We start from the raw sequence: 20078 nt of genomic DNA, 5'->3' as shown, positions 1-20078 counted from the left end.
AATATCATTTCAAATGGTATTTCTTCGCTCCACATCATCTCCTCCTCCATGGAATCGATAGAGCAATTTGAAAGCACCATTTCAAATAGTATTTTCAAAAGCATCATTTCAAATGACATTTTCAAAGATGGTTACACCCCACCTCCATTTAAAAAAAAATCAATTTTTTTACCTATTTACGGTTAAATTAAAAAAAATTATCAAAATAATACCAAACTCAAACTATTTACGAAAATATTGCTAAAAAAAAGACCTCTTTTGAAAGGACGATTTTTTTTGCCAACTCACCAACTGAATCGCCAGCTGGAGGCAGGTGGATGAAAGAAATGAGTCGTCCTTTGATAAGACAGGACTCTTCTCTTTTCTTTGCCACCTCACCAACCTAACTGTCAGTTGGGAGCTAGGTGGACGAGAGAAATGAGTCAAAGCGGCTTTATAAGTCGTCCTTTCATAGGATGACTCTCCTCTTTTCTATATACTCTTCATTAACTTTAAAATATAAATATAAATAAGTAAATATTTTTATTTAGAATTAATAAAAATATCAAAAAAATTAAAATCTAAGTCATGGATTTTAGTTCAAATTCTCTTCTTTTCTATATGCTCATTTATTTTACTCTTCATTAACTATAAAATATAAATATAAATAAGCAAATACCCCTATTTAGAATCAATAAAATATCAGAAAAATTAAGATCCAAGTCATGGATTTTAGTTCAAATTTTTTTCACATCCGAAACATTTAAAACTTTCGAACGAATAGATTAAAGGACCTCAAAATTTATTAAAAATTATTTTATAACTCACTAACATAATTACCACCAATTTTAGTTTCAAAAAAATACATATTTTATATAGCCCTCCATATAAGTACTAGTTTTCTGATTTAGAAAATTTTAAGGATCCGTAACGGTACAAATTGTGCCCAACTGACTTCAACAAATTTTGGCAAGTTTAATTCAAAGTAGTTATAATTCAACTAAAGTAGTTTGAATTAAACTTAGCTTGTTGAAGCTAGTTAGGCATAATTTATGACTATCTGTCGTTATGGATCCTGAAAATTTTTTAAATCAGAAAACTAGCACCTATATGGAGGGTTATATAAAATATATATTTTTTTTAAATTAATATTAATGATAATTGATCTTTGGATGTTAGTGAGTCACAAAATAATTTTTAATAAATTTTGAGATCCTTTAACCTATTCGTTCTGAAGAAGGAAAGTTTTCAAAGTTTCGAGTTTGGAAAAAAATTGAACTAAAATCCAAGTTTTGCCTTCTTATTCTTAAAGATTTTAATTTTTTTGATATTTTTATTGATTCCAAATAAGAGGTATTTGCTTATTTTATATTTATATTTTAAAATTAATGAAGAATAAAATAAATGAGGACATAAATGTAGACACAGAAAGGGATACAGAAGGCACCTACATCAGGGACACAGAGATGAAGGCACCTACATCAAGGACACACAGACCTTGATGTAGGCGTCTACATCTATTCTATTGGTTTCGATGTAGGTGCCTACATCCATTCTATTGGTTTCGAGTTTAGGCATCTTTGTTCCACCATTTTTATATTCATTGGACCCAAGCACCGAACTAGTTCAGAATATTGACTTCATCTTCTTTCCCTTTCCCTTTCCCTTTCATTCCTCTCAAAATCTCTAGCTCTCATCTCCATAACCATCATACCATCTCCACTCACATCTTAAATCTCAAACAAAAAATTTTCTTTCCGTCTTCGGTCGAAAGATGGCTCCAAAGATGCATCTTCTCCAATGCCAAAGAGCAACCAGAAGTGAAAGCAAAAAGAAGAAGAGGAGCAAGCGAAGCACCAACTTCATCACCTCCTTCGAGATCACCTACCAGAAGTGAAAGTAGAAGAAGAAGAGGAGCAAGCGAAGCACCAGCTTCATCACCTCCTTTGAGATTACCTCCTCCAAAAACTTCAGTAAGTATGATCTCCTCTAAAAACTCCAGTAAATGATAAAAATATTCTCTCAACTCGTATTGTTGATATAAATTTCTTGGATTCAGAGGGATTCAAGATTGTAAACTTGATTAGAGCTATGGGGTAAAAATTCATCTACACAGCTGAAGTCCCAATATTTATGAAGTTAGTCAGAGAATTTTATGAGAATATTTCATTTGAAGAAGATACCGTATCATCTTCAGTGAAAGGAAAGAAAATTTATTTTGATGATGAAATTTGTTTAGCTATCTATGTCTTTCTATAAGATGCCTTGCACTGCCATACATCATATACATAAACCTGGCAGGCTGATATGAATATGGATATCTTTGCTCTAGATATGGATATCATATCTTCTTAACGCCAAAGAGTAAGTAGAAGTGAAGAAAGCAGAAGGGGAGAAGAAAATAGAAGGGGAAGAGGAAGAGAAGCAAGCGAAGCACCATCACCTCCTCTTTCAAGATCACCTCCTCTGAGAACTCCTTCAAGATCACCTCTTCCGAGAACTCCAGTAAGTGATAAAAATGTTCTCTCTAACCGTATTGTTGATATAAACTTTTTAGATTCGAAGGGATTTGAGATTACAAACTTAATTAGAGCCATGTCTTTAAACATTATGGAGGAAGAATTCAGGATGAACAATCCACAAAATTAAGTTTGCAATCTCAAATCTGAATCTAAAAAGTTCAACAATATGGCTGGAAAGAATATTTTTATCACTTACTGGAGTTCTCGTAGGAGGTGATCTCGCAGGAGGTGATCTTGAAGGAGGTGAGGAGTTCTCGGAGGAGGAGATCTTGAAGGAGGAGATGATGGTGCTTCGCTTGCTTCTCTTCCTCTTCCCTTTCTGCTTTCTTCTTCCTTCTACATTCTTCTTCACTTCTGCTTGCTCTTTGGCATTGGAGAAGATGCATCTTCGGAGCCATTGGTCAAGAAGGAGATGGAAGGAGGTTGCTCTGAGAAGGAGATGGAAGGAGGTTTTTAGCAGAAGGAGATTTTTTGAGTGGAGATGATTGTGAAGATGAGAGCTAGGATTCTAAGAGGAACGAAAGGAAAAGCAGATGAAGGAGTGGATCCAAACTAATTCGATTTGAAAATATATAAAAGTCGTGGAACAGGCCGCCTTAAAATAGAATCGGAACAACCCAATGTAGGCGCCTACATCTTCAGATGTAGGCGCCTAAATCCCAGATGCAAGGCGCCTACATCCCAAATGCAAGGTGCCTATATCCTGGCTCTCCTGTTGGGTCACAGGTGGCTTACTCCTGTTGGGTCACGGGTGGGTCACGAGAATTTTAGGTCAGATCACGGGAACTGTAAGTCAGGTCACAATATCCGGGTGCCAAGCAAGTAATGGGTAGATCACGGGAACTTTAGGTCAGGTCACAGTATCCGAGTGCTAGGTGCCTGTAACATGCAAGCGTAAGTGCACATCAGAAGCATAAATGTACATCAGAATAGTGCTGGTTGGACATTAGTGACATCCTTAGCGACCTCCGGTCCAATTTAGGGTTTAGGGTTTAGAGGTCGAATTAGGTCACAAGCATTCATTCACATTAGTGCACATCCATGATAATGGCCTGGAGATCATCTCCTCGCTAATATAGTAGGGCGGCTCTATTTGATCACAAGGTTTAGAGGTCGAATTAGGTCACTGGCATCCATTCCCATTAGTGCACATCTATGATGATGGCCTGGAGATTATCTCCTCCCTACTATAGTAGGGCGGCTCTATCTGATCATGTCTAATCATTGAACCACGACCTCCGATCATATCCGACCAGAGGAGGATAAGAGCTGGGAGGATCTGACCGGAGCAGGACGATCGGATCCAATCGGAGGATGAGAGCTGGGAGGATTCGGATCCAATCGAAGGATGAGAGCTGGGAGGATCCGAATTTGACTGGAGGATAAGAGTTGGGAGGATCCAATCAAAGGACGATCAGATTCGATCGGAGGATGAGAGTTAGGAGGATCCAGATCCGACCGGAGGATAAGAGCTGAGAGGATTCGATCGAAGGACGATCGGATCCAATCGAAGGATAAGAGCTGAGAGGATTCGACCAGAGGACGATCGAAGGATGAGAGCTAAGAGGATCCCGATTCGACCGGAGGATGAGAGTTGGGAAGATCCGATCGGAGGATGAGACCTGGAAGGATCCGGATCTGACCAGAGGATGAGAGCTAGGAGGATCAGACTGGAGGATAACTGGATCCGACTGGAGGATAAAAAGTGGGACGGCATTCATAAGGCTTTATGAGTCATCCTTTGATATGGCGACTCTCCTTCCGCACCACCATTTTCCTGGATGATCTGATTTTTCTAGGTGATTCAGCACTCTCATATGGCGTGAGGGCGCCTAAAGTCACCCGGGCAATTTTCTTTCGATCTTTATAAATATTTTTTTGAAGAACATTATTTTTGTAAATTATTTTAAAATTAACAATAAATCAATAAAAAATCAAATATTATTTTTATAAATTATTTTAAAATTAACAGTAAATCAATAAAAAATTAAATTTAATTAGAACGGTGGTAGATTATTTTCATAATTTATTTTAAAATTAATAATAAATATTATTTTCGTAAATGCCATTTCAAAAGGTGCTTTTGAAAATGAAAAATTTGAAACGTCATTTAAAATGATGTTTTTAATTTTTTTTTTGAATTTTCATTCCATCAGGAGACGGAGAGGAGATGACGTGGAGTGAAATTTGATTTTTGATTTCATGGAGGATGGGGACGTGAAGCAAAAAAAATATCATTTAAAATAATATTTTCTATCAAATAAATACTATTACAAATAATATTTTATAATTTTTTTTATTATTTTTATAAATATATTAAAAAATATATTAATTTTATAATTTTTTTTAATATTATTTGGATAAAAAACTCCGGGACAAATGTCTGGCCCTAATCGGCCTCGGTTTTCTGGTCAAAGAAGTCGTCGAACCAACCGTGGCCACGATACGCGTACCCTCCACCTGCACCCCTGGCTCTCTCCCTAGCCCTTTCTCCGCTCCCGATCAGTCTCTCTCTCTCTCTCTCTTCCATGGCGGAGCTCGGAGAGTGAGAGCTCCAATGAACGCCAAGCTCCCTATACGTCCCCGCGTGTTGCATCGCTCCTATCTGCCTCTTATTGGGAGGTTGATGCGAAGACCCGGCGGCGATTTCCGTTGGTTCCGCCGGAAATGTCGAAGCGCGGCTACAAACTCCGTATCCTTTACTTGAGACTCAAATGTTTCCTCCTGGCCGGTCCCGTCTTCTTGATTCCTTCTGGAACTTTTTAAGCTTTGTTGGAGCCGGTGAGTTTAGAGGCTTCTTTAGGGAGAGCGAGCTGTGGATTTAGTTAAGGCGCTTGGTACCAGCTTGACTTGGATAGGATTTAAAGGCCTAGATTGGATTAGAAGAGTGATTAAATAGGACTGAAGGATTGGCCTTTTTGTTTGAGTCTAGATGTTGAAGGGCATTTGAGTTGTGGGCTCAAGCTAGATTTTTTTTAGGTGTTATGAATGGCAAGACTGCGGGTGACGGCTAGAGCTCTCTCACCTATCAACGAACTGAGACTTTGGCCCTCAGTGGCTGGTTCACTAGCAACTGACTATTTAGAAAGATATTGATTTTGATGTCCAGTGATGTTTATCACTCGAGGGCTCGTGATTTCTTTTGTCTGGAGCTTCATTCTGGTTGGAGACTTGGAGTAGATTTGGAAAGATAAAATCCAGTCTTTCTGGGAGGCAGTTGTCTGATCTTTCCAGTACTGATTTGTATATTTTCAATTTTGTGTTTAGTTTCTGTTTGCATTTCGACTTTGATCTCACCTTATTTCGTTATGTGATCGAATAACCAGGCTGAGTTGTTCCAAGGAATTTTTATTGTAAGTGCAGAACTCCGTAAAAGATGTTGAGATTTTCTTGAAAAAATTGATCGGCTTAGACGTTTAGATGTGCAAAAGCTCTAGTCCTATCAGCAGATGATTCGGAGGGGTCTGTTTATCTCCTTAACTTAGTCCTGGAGGGTTCTTAGCAGAAAATAATTTCTTAAGTCCTCATAAAATTTCTTGAATTTGTTTATTTGAAGTTGAGATTTCTTGTTCCATGGCATGATTCCTTGACAGGATTAACTTATGAAGGACTCAAAAGGGAAATCAGGAATAAATAGACTGCTGTTTTTTCTTATAATTTCTAATTAGTAGATGATTATATGCCATTCTTGCACTGCTCTTTGCTGCTTAATCCAGCAATTTCAGCGATTGAGCACATGCTACTCATGCAATATTCAATTTTAAGCAAAACCTCAGGTGCTCTTTTTCCGCCATGCAAAGTTTAGTGCTTGTCTATAGTTTGCATGAGGACAACTCCTTGTGAGGGTTCCCCAAATAAGATGGCTACACAATCTTTTGAACAAGACGTGCTTTCAGATTCCTTAAGTTTGTGTTTGCTTCCCTTCAGCAATTAATGCATTTTCTTTACTGATGAAGAGAAAGAGTCTTAGACGCAGGTGTATGTTTAGTCTGTCTATCCAAAACTGGTCCATGATTAGGGAGATGCAAGCACTACACATTATTTTCTGTTGTTTCTTGATTTTTCTTGACCTGGAGGCTTAGAGGAATTCATAGCACATGCATCTGGCATCAAGTGCTTAAATATTGGAAAGAAATCAAGCAGAGTTTTTGTTACTGGTGGTGAAGATCGCAAGGTGAATCTATGGGCAATTGGCAAACCAACTCCATTACTGGTTAGCCCCAAGTCCCAATTTCTATTCTCCTTTTTGTGCTTTAGTTCTTGCTATCACTTTGTCTTGTGAAAGCCAACCTCCACTACTTAGTTGCTGTAGAACTTTGAAGTTGTTAGCTCAGGCATGCTATCAAGATGAAAATAAAATGTACGTCTGCATTTACATATAAGCAAATGCATACATATGCATGCGTCCATATTCTTTTCAATCCCTGGTATTTGCACCTGAATCTTCACAGGCTGCTGCATTTTGTTGGAAATACCACGGTTGTATATGTTACTTGCAGTAGAAATTTTATATAATAAAACTGCTTCATGACTTCGTTGCTGCTGCTGCTGCTGTTGTTATGTGTATAATAGCTTGAGGCTATGATACCCTGCTTTGATTCAGAAATCTTGAGTACATGTTTCATTGCCAACCATCTTTTGTAAAAATGCACAGCATGTGTGGTCACACATGTGCAGTTGAATCTGTTGCAATTGATTCAGCAGAGGTCTTGGTTCTTTCAGGATCTTCTAATGGGACAATTAAGCTTTGGGATTTGGAAGAGGCAAAAAGTGAACTGTGAAATTCACCTAATTTACTATAAACAATCAACTATAGCTTAAGGCTTATGCATTGATGGGAAATTGTGGTTTGGAACTTCATAAGTTGCCTTTTTCGACTTTTTTCAATGTGGGACGTTAAAATATCAAAAATGACTTTACTTGTAACGAATCAGGACCTCTACTAAAAGGGCTAGTTGAAAGATATTATTTAGGTTTCTTGGCCTTATATAAGTATCCAAAATCTTTCCAGCCAATAACCGATGGGACTAAATACACACCCACATAGGTTCTCCCATACTCCTCATATTTAAGTCTTGGCGTCCTCACTAGGCTAGGGGTTGAAATCTATGCATCCATTTGTAAATACCATGATCGGTCCATAGTCAGCCCAAATGAACCTACGCTACAATGTCTCATAGTCTATATAGGCTATAGGCTGGGTCGGCTCTAATGCCATTTATGACGATCCAGGATCTTATCCAAAAAAGCTAGCTGGAAGTTATTATTTGGGTTTCTTGATCCTGTATAAGTACTCAAGATCTTGCTAGTGAATATCAATGTGGGACTAAATACACTCCTGCATGGGTCCTCAGACTAATATTGCATGATATCAAGCATTTTAATATGGACCATTATGCTGAACTTCTAAAGATCCCAAACTTTGACTTGTTTGTAGTGTCCAATAGGTTCCAGTTTCAGAACTTAAGTCTTTTATACATTGAACTAGCCCTTCCTAGTTATCACACTAATGTTGGGAGATAAGAAGGCATATAGCTGCTTATTTGGTTGTTCTTGATGTTGAAGTGCAGTTGTACGCATTCAGAGCAGGCACAAGTTCAATTGTATCTCTGTTGAATTCAATCCATTTGGTGAGTTCTTTGCATCTGGTTCTTTGGATGCCGATCTTAAGATCTGGGGTATTAGAAAAAAGGGATGTATCCACACCTACAAGAGCCACACGTGCGGAATCCGAACTATCAAATTTACTCCAATGGGTGGTGAGTGGTTACTAGTGGAGAAGATAATGTAGCGAAGGTGATGCCTGATGTAATGCTACTTGAACTATTAATACTTGTCTTCTTTACAAAGGGAAGAACAACTAAAACCCTTTTTGAATGACCTGGATGGCTATGGGATTTGACTGCAGGGAAACTTCTACATGATTTTAAGTTCCATAATGGACAAACTTGGTGCATAAATTTTCATCCTTATGAGTTTCTACTTGCAACAGGTATTTTTTTCGTTTTCTAATTTCATATTTGCTTGGCAATATATATCTGCATTTACTTTTTGTGCCTATTGGAGTTGAGATACTTGACTTGTATCTTGTATGTTATACTCTTGTGACCTCATGCTAGTTCTTTTGTGGCAATGCCTTATTATTATTATATAGACCATATGTTGCCAACAAGGCTTTTTTTCATCTGTAATGGGTCTACTCTGAGGACCAAGTATTATCCATTTAAATTGAAGGTCATATTGTGACTGGCTTTTGACCTAGCATCAACTCCTTGAGATAGTACTGAATCCATGGCAAAGGCATTTGTTGGCAAGAGAGGTGCTTGGATATTAAATGTAAATACCTGTTTACAGGTAGGAGGCTTGCTGTCTTAGTTATATGGGTTTAGCTCATAAAATTAGGAAATGACCTTCTAAAGTTTCCTAGCCTTGGAATAAGTTCAGACAATGAGGAGATGGCAACATTTGTTGTAGGGAACTGTGTCTATCTCCAAGATAAATTATGGGCCAAAGAGACAACTTTAGTGGAAATCTCAAAACGTCATGTATTGTTGTCCAACAGTTACTGCTGAACTAAGCCAAACTCTTGATGTATGACCCATAATTTTGTAAGTCATGCTAAGCTTATGAAGATCTGCATAGCCTGTATTCCATCTGACTAAGAAACAAAATCCTCATACATCTCTGCTTGAATTGAGTCTAAAGTTGATGTGCACTTTCTGCATCTTGTGACATGTAAATAATTTATTTGAGCAAGCACTTCCTGCTTGAATTGAGTTTTGTTCCTGATAATGAGGCTAACATGTAAATAATTTGCAGGTTCAGCTGATCAAACTGTAAAGTTTTGGGAACTAGAAGCATTTGAACTAATTGGTTCTGCAGGGCCAGAGGTATGCAAGTTGTCTCCTGTTGGAAGAAGAAACATAGACTTTATTATACTTGTTCAAATACTTAAAATCTTGTGAACCGATAATATTCTTTTCTTTTAATGGAGCATTCAGTACTAAATTTCTATGGCTTGAGCCTTGGAGGAGGTTCCCTTTGGAACTTTCATTCAGCTTATGAGGGTTTGAGCTTAATATTATGGCTTTTTCAGTTTTCCTTTTTGGGAGTGCAGCTGATGCAGCATTACCTCTTTCACAAGTCACAAGTGCATGGATTTGAATAGTTGCTTGGACATTCTTTCAACTTCTTGCCAAGAGTCTAAAGTTCAAGTAACTTTAATGCTATCGTTTGTTAAAGTCTCCTATTTAATTTTGAAGTACATAAGCAAAATATCTAATGCCAGCTATTAATGCTTGGCATATTTCTTTGGATGTATTCTGATAACTTCAATTGCACAAGTATATAACAAGATTGCTTTGACTTATAACGAGCTTCATTGCATTGAGAAAGCAAATGCAGAGACAACATTAATGCAAAGCTTTGAGATTAATGCTGTACTCACAAGCACATCATTGTCATCAGGATTCTCCAACTTAAGTTTTTTTTTGTGTGGCACTATGACATGGACAATGGCACTTCATAGGATTTTGTATTATCAAAGATTACGATATCAATTTTTCCTGCCAGTATTTTGTACCTCTAGCTCTTATTGCTATTTTTGAGCCGTGGCCAGCCAATTTGATGCTTGTGTGTGTTATATTTAGCATGTGTGGACATGGTTCCATATCAGTGTCTTTGAAGGTTGAGATTCTTGTGAATATTTTGGCTTGACACTTGTATCATGCATCTGGATATGGTAAAGTGTATTAACAAAACAAAGCTTCCTTCTTGCACTATAACCATTCACTGAACTCACAGCTTCACAAGATGTATTACATTATCATGGCTAAATATTCGATAGATGCAAACCTTATCTTTAGCATGAACTTGTCTTCTTACACTAACTGGCCAAGCAGCAGCTATGGCAACAAACAATTAATAAAGTTCTTGGCTTGCATGTCTAGCCCTGCATAACTAAAGCACTTCCCTAAATTCACAAAATAGCCTATGGTTCAGTACTCATAAAAGAAAGTTTAATTTCAAATATTTTGTAAGGTCTAGAGATTCTAAGACATGTATATGTGAAACTTCCTGCCATAGTTTCAAAAACTGGCGTTTCAAAAACTGCCGAAACAAAATGAAACAATCAGTACCATGCCATTCTGGCGACACTAGTCTAGGTGCTAGGATGTCGAAACAGCCATACCAGTATGTATCAATCCTTACTGGTGTGTACTGGCAGTACCATATCGACCCTACCACTTAGTACCAATAAGTTTTCAGCTTTTTGGAAGCTGTCAATTTTGGTACGTATCATCAGGATTACTATACCGATACCATACCATTCCAATGGAAAAATGGTATGGGGTTCAGTACTGGCATTTATAACTTTGCTTCTAGCTTTTATTGAAATCTATCGAAGATTCCTTGTTTAAGTCATAATAAGTATATTTGATTATTCTCTGAAACATTACCTTTTGTGGCATATTTTCATGATTCTTCTCCTATTTGGTTTGCACCTTAGGTATATCTTCACCATAGTATTTCTCTCTTATTTCTTTATTTTATTTTCATAATTCTTAAAGATTTATTGAGATGAAAATCAGAAATAGACCTGCTAAAATTGTCATAGTGGAATTTGGTGAAACAATGGATTTGTTGTTGGTAGCATTCTAAAGTTAGCACTAAGCAGTTTCTGAGCATCCTACATAAAAATCAAGAACCAACAATTAGAACTAACACATGACATGCAAGATGAAGATGAATTTGGGGAGCAAATATTCTTTTGATATCAAAAGTTGTATTAATAAGGAAGAAAGTAACTAGGAGCTGGGCCCAGAAAAATTTCCATGGATGCTAAATAGAGCCTCATCAAAAGGACTGCCAACTTTTTAGAAATCCCTGAAATCTGAACCCTTCAACCCAATTAACATCAGTTTCATTCTGCAAGGAAATTGGATGTGTTTTTTCCGACCTCCTGTATTGGCTTGCTAACTACCAAGGCTGTCCCTGATCCTCCCTGCACGCCTATGTGGTGAAACAGAAGTGTTTGAGTAAATAATTAATAGTTTTCTTTTTCTTCACCTTCAATTCAGTGCCCAGGCTCACTATATGAGATTTTGCATGGATAAGGAGCTTTCCAAAAATAACTAGTTGGGCAGAGCTCATGGTTCCTGTAAGTTCCAAATCAGATTTTGCATCTTACACTTGAGCCCACTTAATAGGATAAACACATGGCCTTCCATGACTACCATTACAGTATTCTATGTTACTAGTAGGTCAAGAAGTGTCATAACTCTATTTTTTCTAATTTGATTTTTTTCACATTTATCTCTGTATGAGATTTTTGTACCGGATGTCCTTATTTTCCTAATATCTTCAGTCATAGTTCATATGAGAGGTATATATACTTTATACACATTTCCTTCTTCAAGTTATCAACAAAATATTTGATGTTCTAGTTGCATCTGTTCTGGAGAAGAAAATCCATCAATTCTTTCTTAGATGTCATATGCTCATACTTATATGTACTCGTGGGTTTCTATTTTCTGTTCATGCATTGGTAGTTTCATACTAAATTAGTTGCTAGAATTAAATTTATAATAAGAAAATCTGAAATTAGTCAAACGGAAAAGATTTTCATGTAAAATTTTCTTTGGAATCTGCAAAATATTGGGTTTTTACCCCTTCAGGCTACTGGGGTACCCTCCATGATCTTTCATCCTGATGGAAGAACGCGGGTTTGATGGTACCTTTAAGGTATGTTTTCCCCATTGTCATTGTGATACCCCAATCCAAAATATAGCACAGATCTTAAAGGAGGAACAAAAAAAAAAAAAGATTTTGGACCAGCAATGCACGCACTGGAAATCACCGTGGAATGGGAAAACGCGTGGAAGAACTCCCGAAGGAGTTCTTCTCAGATTGAAATTTCTAATGCCCTAGGGTTTCAGATCAAATCAACCCAGACTTCCTCCCTATTTGAGATCTATTTAAAGGCCCCAACCCCTTGATTTCTTCTCACCGAAAAAGCACCAAAAATCATTGTTTAAATTGCTGTTTTCTTGCCCTGTTTAACTGGCCATTTAATCCTATTTTGGATGCTAGATATCAGATCAAATCTCATCCAAAAATAGGTAAATCTCTTCCATTGTCTCCCTTCAATCTTTCAAGGGTTTAAATCTTGAATTTTTGCTGAGTTTTCTGCTAAAGTTTCCTTGAAAAATCACTGTTTTTCAAAATACTCTGTTTTTGTGATCCATCTTTGATTTTTGGCGTTGTGGGCCATTGTCGGTCACCGGACCTGGCCTTCGGTAGCCACCAGAGCTTCCTATTTTGGTTAGGGGCTTCACCAGCAGGGGAGGAAGCCTCCCTAGCCCGGGAACGAGGGGAGCAAGAGCTCCCCTATTCTGTTCAGAAAAGAAGAAGAAGAAGAGGACGGTAGTCCTCTTCTCCCATGAAAAAAAGAAAAAAAAAGAGAGAATTTCTCTCTCTTCCCTCTCTCTGCTCTGTGTCTGAACCCCTATTTTCTCTCTCTAAAAGTTTCAATTTTCTCTCTCTACTCTCTCTCTAGATTTTTTTCTCTAGATGGTTTCTCTCTCTTGATGGATCTTTCTTTTGAAGTTATCTTTCTAAGATTAGCTCAGTGAAGGACTTTCTTTTGACGATTTTGATCGAGTTTAATGAAGGATCTAATCCTAAGTGGGATTTTGATTTAGGATTTATTTCGATTTAGTTATGAATTAAAATTAATATAAAAATATAATTATGAATATTAGGTTCTGAAGAATCTCTTCAGGATTAATCAATCTGTTCGTTCAGTGTTCTGCGAAAAAAATAAGTAATGAATCATCTTCTCGAGATATTTTATAATTTATTTTGAAAGCAAATAATTATGCATGATTTATGAAATTATATTTTGAATAGCAAGTGATTTGAAAAATTGATATTTCGAAAAATACTATGGTTATTGATTATGCATATGTTTCGTGAAAATTATGATATGTTATGATACAAAGTATTTTGATATGGATCCGATTTATGCTCTCAGCCTAACTATGTTTTGGACCTGCCAATGGGGGTTGTGCATTGGTTTTTGGACCCTGCCAATGGAGGTTATGTGTTGGCACTCTGTTCTGGGCCCTGCCACAGGGATAAGTGTGGTTGTAGTTCAGGCTGTTAAGTTATGCGTGTTTTGACTTGTATCGGATTTATGATTATATATATATATATATATATAAATATTTGAAAATATTTATTTTATTATGCATGAAATATGTCTTTTTGTTTATTTATAGTATTGTTTTTGAACATCATATCATATGATAATATCTGGAATGTCTAGTTGAGATATTCATTGCTTACTGGGTTGTCTAGCTCATTATCTCTGTTTTATTTTTCTGATTCAGAAAATTTATTTTGAGCGTGGGCAATAATTTTGAAAGAGAGCTTTTAGAGGCGAGATTTGGCACTATTAACTTCGTTGAACTTAGATTTCTTTTTGTGTTATGTTTAGTGAAACTTTATTCGATGAAAGATATTTGATTTAGTTATTTGAATTAAAATTGAATAATAATTATTTGAATTTTATTCCACTGTAATGCATTGATATCATGATGAGATGCCTTGCATGCTTATGGAGAGAGTTCCCTATGAGTATGCGGTGGTTGTGATGACCCTTAGCTCATGATTTCTGGTTGGGGGCATGACAGTTTTAATTTGTGATATTCATCTTTAGGAACTGTTGTTGCTCAATTTATTCGTTTGCGTGCTAGGTTTTCTCCTGGGAGCCTATTAGATGTCATGATATTGTTGATATGGGGTGGTCTGCTTTGGCTGATCTCAGTATTCATGAAGGAAAACTTTTGGAATGCTCTTATCATGAAAGTCGTGTTGGAGTTTGGGCTGTGGATATATCAGTAATTACCTAACCTTATTTTGAATAATTCCTTTTCTTGTCTATCTCTATTGAAGTAAATAGCTTTTCTATTTCATCTGATTGGTCCATATGCTGTTGATGTGGTGTCCAGGACAAATGCTCTTATGGAGCCTATATCTAGTAATGGGGAAGATCATTCTACCAAGCTAATTGAAAGCAGCACAAAATCTAGTTCACCACTGATTACAGGACATTATGACTGTGAAAATAAACTTAAAGAAAGTGCCCTTCAAGGGATCAATTCTAATGTTTCAAACATGGCTCCTATGAATTCAACTGAAGCCAGAAGGAATAAAAGCACCATAAGCAGCCATAGTACCGTGCAGAGATTTGATTCGCAATCTTCTTCCAAAGCATCTGCTGTGAATTCTACCCCATCCAGAGTTGTTAAAGCTACAGAGAGCGCTTCTAATACTCCAAACAGAAGAGAACCAGGTTTTGCATCAAGGGTGATCTCATTATGTTCAACTAAAATCAGTGCAAATAATTCGTTGAGGAAAGGCTCCATGATGGAGGCAAATGCAATAGGGGATGTCCCAGCAATTGCTAATCCTGTTTCCATGCCTGTTATTGTACCTAGAGATAGTTTAAACCAGGATACTGCTGGCAGCTCTAGAAATGTAACTGCAGATGCAGAAGCAACCACTCAGGGTTCAATGCTTGGCAAACCACATGTGGAAGCCATCTTTTCTTGGTGGTTGTAATGAAAGCGAATTGATTGCAACTGGATCTGGACCTCTGAATGGAATGAGTAATAATTTACCCAATTTACCCATTTTGGACCCAAATTTATGCTCCAAGACAGCTGTAGCCATGAAGCTGCAGAAGCTGATGAAAGAAACCATACAAGTATGAGAAGTATTGCAGAAAAAATTGAAAGAATAATGTCATTGGAGCAGCCTTTGCAAGTACACAGTGACAAATGCAAAAATTTGCCCTGTACTTTTGTGGTTGTTGAAGCTTCATCTGAAAATTTCCAATCTCTAATTGTATCTCCTGAGAGGCTGGCTTGTATATGTTGGTTTTTTTTTTTTTTGCACCTAATCACGAAATTATGAGTCAACAATATTTCTGTTATATTTGGAGATTATTTTCTGAAGCACAACTTGTTCTCCTGCAGATGCTGAATCACCATGCTCGAACAGTGAAACGAATTCAGTCAAATATGTCAGAGGAGGTTCCTGAAAAAAATGGGATATCTGGAGATATCTGTCTTCAGTCTCTGTGATTGCTATGCATCTTTGATAAGGTTTCCGTTTCTGTTGGCAGTGGCTGTTCAACTTGGAACGTCACGATCTCTAGTTGAAAGTTGGGAAAGAAGAGAAAGAAGTAACAGCAGTTATTCAGCAACAATTAGTTTGGAAGGACATGATCTCTAGTTGAAAGCTGGGAAAGAAGAGAAAGAAGTAACAGCAGTTATTCAGCAACAATTAGACACGATCTCTAGTTGAAAGCTGGGAAAGAAGAGAAAGAAGTAACAGCAGTTATTCAGCGACAGTTAGTTCTTCCTCTGACCCAGCCATCAGATCCAACAATTCAGCATCGTTCCCAGTATGCTTTCAATTCGAACTTGTTTTATATAATCTGTACATCATCGTCAACCCACATACAGGATGGTTTTGGCACTTGAGCTATATCTATACATAAAACCTTACTTTTCAGTATCTGTGTCCGAGTGACAAGGTTAATCTATATCTTAGGTTAATAACTTCTGGAATTTTTTAAGCTGATTGTAAATAGATGATAAGCTTCATTGGTTATTACCAAGGAAGCATGGTCATGTAAATCTCTGTGCTTGATTATAACCTGTTATTCATGGATCCATTCTTCAAGAAGCACCTGTGGATGCTGATTATATGCATTCAAGTAACTTGTTTTTGGCATCCATAAATGTACGAGAAAAGTCCATTTGGCGCAGTTAACAAATTTGCAATCTCAAAACAGCCCTTTCGCACTTATAAAATGTTAACAAACTGTTCGCATATGATTTTATGGACAACTGAAAGTTATCAAGAAATAGTCAGGTACCATTATAGTATAGAAGCTTATTGTGCATATATTGATAAATGCTTTCAATGTTCCTTAAAATCAAAGGGTTCATTGGTATTCCTTTACTTAGTATGCACTTTTCACATAATGTTAGTATGATGCTTCTGTCAAGCGATTACTATCTTCATGGTGCTTTATGATGCACGGAAAGCACCAGGGAAAACTTCTGAAAGGGACATGGCGCCAGTGAGTGATGATTTTGTTCCAGATATGCTATTGCAAAACCACAATGTGTTCATTGATGCAGTAAAATCTCGGCTAACAAAGTTACAGGTAGCTTCCTGTGACTAAATTGATCTCTTGATGCTTAAGTAATGTGCATAACGACATTGGGTCATATGAAATCTTTATTCTATGCACTCAAATTCAAGGATTATGGTATCACATGGCATGCTTTTGCCACTCACAGGCTGGCATGATACCACTCGCTCGTATGCCAAGGCACATGGTAAAGTCAATGGGTCTGGGCAAGTCTGTGCTGGTGTGTCTAGACCACAGTGCACCAGCCTGTACCAATATAGACCAGCATGCAAAATATAGAGGTACATGCTTTTGCTCTCTACCCATATCTTCCTAGCATGGTACATAACTACATACCAAGGTTTACCATACTGGTTGGTACCATGATGTACAAAACATATCGTACTGTACTGGTACCTAGCCAATATGCACTCTGGTACTATACTGACATTTGGTATGTCTTGCCATCTTGTACCATACTGCATACCAACACAGTAATATAATGTTACCAGAACGGGATCCATATTGAGACGGCGAAGTTTGGTACATACTCTATCATACAGAGTAGTATGGATGGGTTATGTGATCCAAATTTTCCTGTGTTGCTGTCCATTCTTTAAGAAGCAGAACCTTGTCATTTGGAGTTCAGTCAAGAGTGCATGCAGATACACAATATTTCAGCTGCAAGCATTAGCATTTATAATAGCAGAAAGCAGGTACTGACTTAGACTTACAGGCAGTGAGGCACTTTTGGGAACGAAATGGGGTTAATGGTGCAATCAATGCAGTGACAAAGTTGCCTGACCATTCTGTAAGTATTCCTTTCAGGCCGTACATTTGCAACCCGTGTTTAACTTTCTTGGTTTCTGGAGGAATCAGCTGTCTTGTTTCATTCTTTTATTTTCAGTAACTAATTATTTTGAATATGCAAGTTGCAGGTTCAGGTAGATCTGATCAGCATTCTCAGGATGCAAATGGACCTTTTCACTCTGGAATTTCTCATGCTTGCTTGCACTTCTTGTGGGCTTATTAAACAACAAGACTGAAAGGTAGGATGGAGGAAATTGGCTTCAGTGATGGCTCATAATGGATGACCACAGGATACAAATATGAATTCATCTGCTAATTGCTTATGAGTCACAAGATGCTTGTTTTGGATCATAGGGTATTCTAAGTTTTCAGTTATCTCCTTTGCTATGTTTTTCTTTTGTGCATGTAATTTCAAATTTGAACTGCAAATTTAGTTTCTTGATGATTTTCAATGATAAAATGGCCTAGCTGCTTTTTCTTTTCTTTCTTTTTTTTTCATGCCATTTGCTGGCATTTTTGTTTTAGAAATTAAACAGCAAAATTACGAAGTCTTTTTCTGTTATTCAAAAAGAGAGAGAGAGAATATTGGCTATTCATATATTGCAAGTTTCATATAAGAAGATTGGGAGATAAACAAGTACAATTATTTTTCTGTACAAAATATTTCCTTAGTTATTGTAGAACTGGAACTTACCTGTTATCTTACTTGTCACTCTCTACCAGCAAGCATATATGGAAAGATAAATTTAAGCTTATGTCAGCAGAGAGATGTGTTTTCATATACAGAAAAAAGAAATACCCGCCCTCCCTCACACACTTTTTTTCTTATTTGAGCTGCTATTTTGCCATTTATGTGATACTTGCTCTCATTGGCAATGTTTTCTTGTACATTAATTGTGTTTAATACTGTCAAAGGGTAACGTTGCTTAAATTTTATTCATGCTTTAATACAGGCACATTATTATCTCCCTGGAAGTGCTATTGGAGCTTGTGAAGATCTGTGGACCAATTATCCATTCAACATTGTCGGCATCTTCACTAGTAGTGGTTGATCTTCAGGCAGAGCAAAGGTACATAATTACTACATATGCTTTCTTTTTTACCTGTCTGCTTATAGATTCTCTTTTTTTAGTCTGCTGGTCATCGCTGTTTGAATGGTGAACACATGTTGGAGCATTGCAATCACTGCTTCAACCATTTGGATAAAACAAATTCTCCATTCACTGAGCAGGTAAGCTGTTGTATTTGTGCTGTTCGACAGAAAAACTGATATGACTTCTTTATTTGTGCTGTTTGGCAGAAAAACTGATATGACTTTCCTTGATTGGGCGTAAGTTTTACAAGTGGTTAGAGATGGCCAGTCAAATCCTTCATTACTCGATAAATTATATTGAGGTGGTCAAGTTAGTTTTTGTTCTTCTGCAACCAATAATTATACCAACCTAGATTTCACTCGTAAATTTAAGTTAAGAATACAATTAATATTTCCTGTTAAACAACTTTTACTTCCAAGTGACACCAGTTAGTGGTTCTCATGTTCGCAGCCTGACAAGCTGTTCATACTGTTGTTCATGTCATGATTTAAGTTAAAGTTGCATGGGTTTTCTATCTAATTTGATAAAATTTTCTATCTAATTTGATAAATTATAATTACATAATGTAGTCTTCATTATTAAATGTGAATTCAACTTATGTCTTTCTGATGTTTCCGTTGTCCTGGTGCAGAAGAGGAGGGCTGCTTGCAACACATGCTTAGGAATTGAATCTATTCTTGCTTGACTTATGACTGATTAAAGCAGTCCAAAGTTTCTTCTGATTTAACTTTACATCCCTTCCGATATAGAATACTCCCTCATATAGCATCCAAGTAACCAAACCCAGCATTGATAGCCAATTGTTCCAGACGACAATCTATTTGGGCCTGGCAGCCTGAGTCCTCACCAAGCTGCCAGATTCATTGTTCTCCAGTGTGTGCTGCATAATCTGATGTCGTGCTACTTATCAATTGTGCCAGCTTCTGGGTATATGTTGTATTATGATGCTGTATAATAACGTTCAGATTAGATAATATTCTTTGGATCAGGATGTTAATTGTTTGCTACGGTATTCTCTGAACACCTCCGTATATTGAACAATTGTTCCACATAAAACTTTGTTATTCATTTCTTCTCCTTTTTGTTATTTTTTATTGATAGGCATAAAATGTTATTACCTGGATGTTCTTTGCTGTATGGTATTTTTTGATGTACAAAGACAAAATTGAGTACTAAAGGCCATGTGCGCTTTATGTTTTAGTATAAGCTTGGCAATTAAGTTGCCTATCCATGATTGCTGCCGGGTCATTACAGCGATATGCTATTGATCAATATAAATGGAATTTAATAATTTTTTTTTTAAAGAAAATTTATGCATTATATCTAATATGACCTAACGCAAAAGGGCTTATTCTCGTGCGCTCGACGATGGAATTGGTTTATTTCAGCTTGCACTATTGCACTTAATCCTAGGAGGAATTGTAATTGATATGTGCTTCAAACACCTAGACATTCATCAAA

The 20078-nt window shown here is 36.9% G+C and overlaps 1 pseudogene; it reads left to right on the top strand.

Annotated features, from left to right (window-relative positions):
* Positions 1 to 4925: 4925 nt before the first annotated feature.
* LOC105032595 (uncharacterized) lies at positions 4926 to 19673 on the top strand (annotated as a pseudogene).
* The last annotated feature ends 405 nt before the right edge of the window (positions 19674 to 20078 follow it).

Source organism: Elaeis guineensis, chromosome 2, assembly GCF_000442705.2.
Source record: "Elaeis guineensis isolate ETL-2024a chromosome 2, EG11, whole genome shotgun sequence".
NCBI classification, from domain to species: Eukaryota; Viridiplantae; Streptophyta; class Magnoliopsida; order Arecales; family Arecaceae; genus Elaeis; species Elaeis guineensis.
This window is presented reverse-complemented; position numbering and strand designations above follow the sequence as displayed.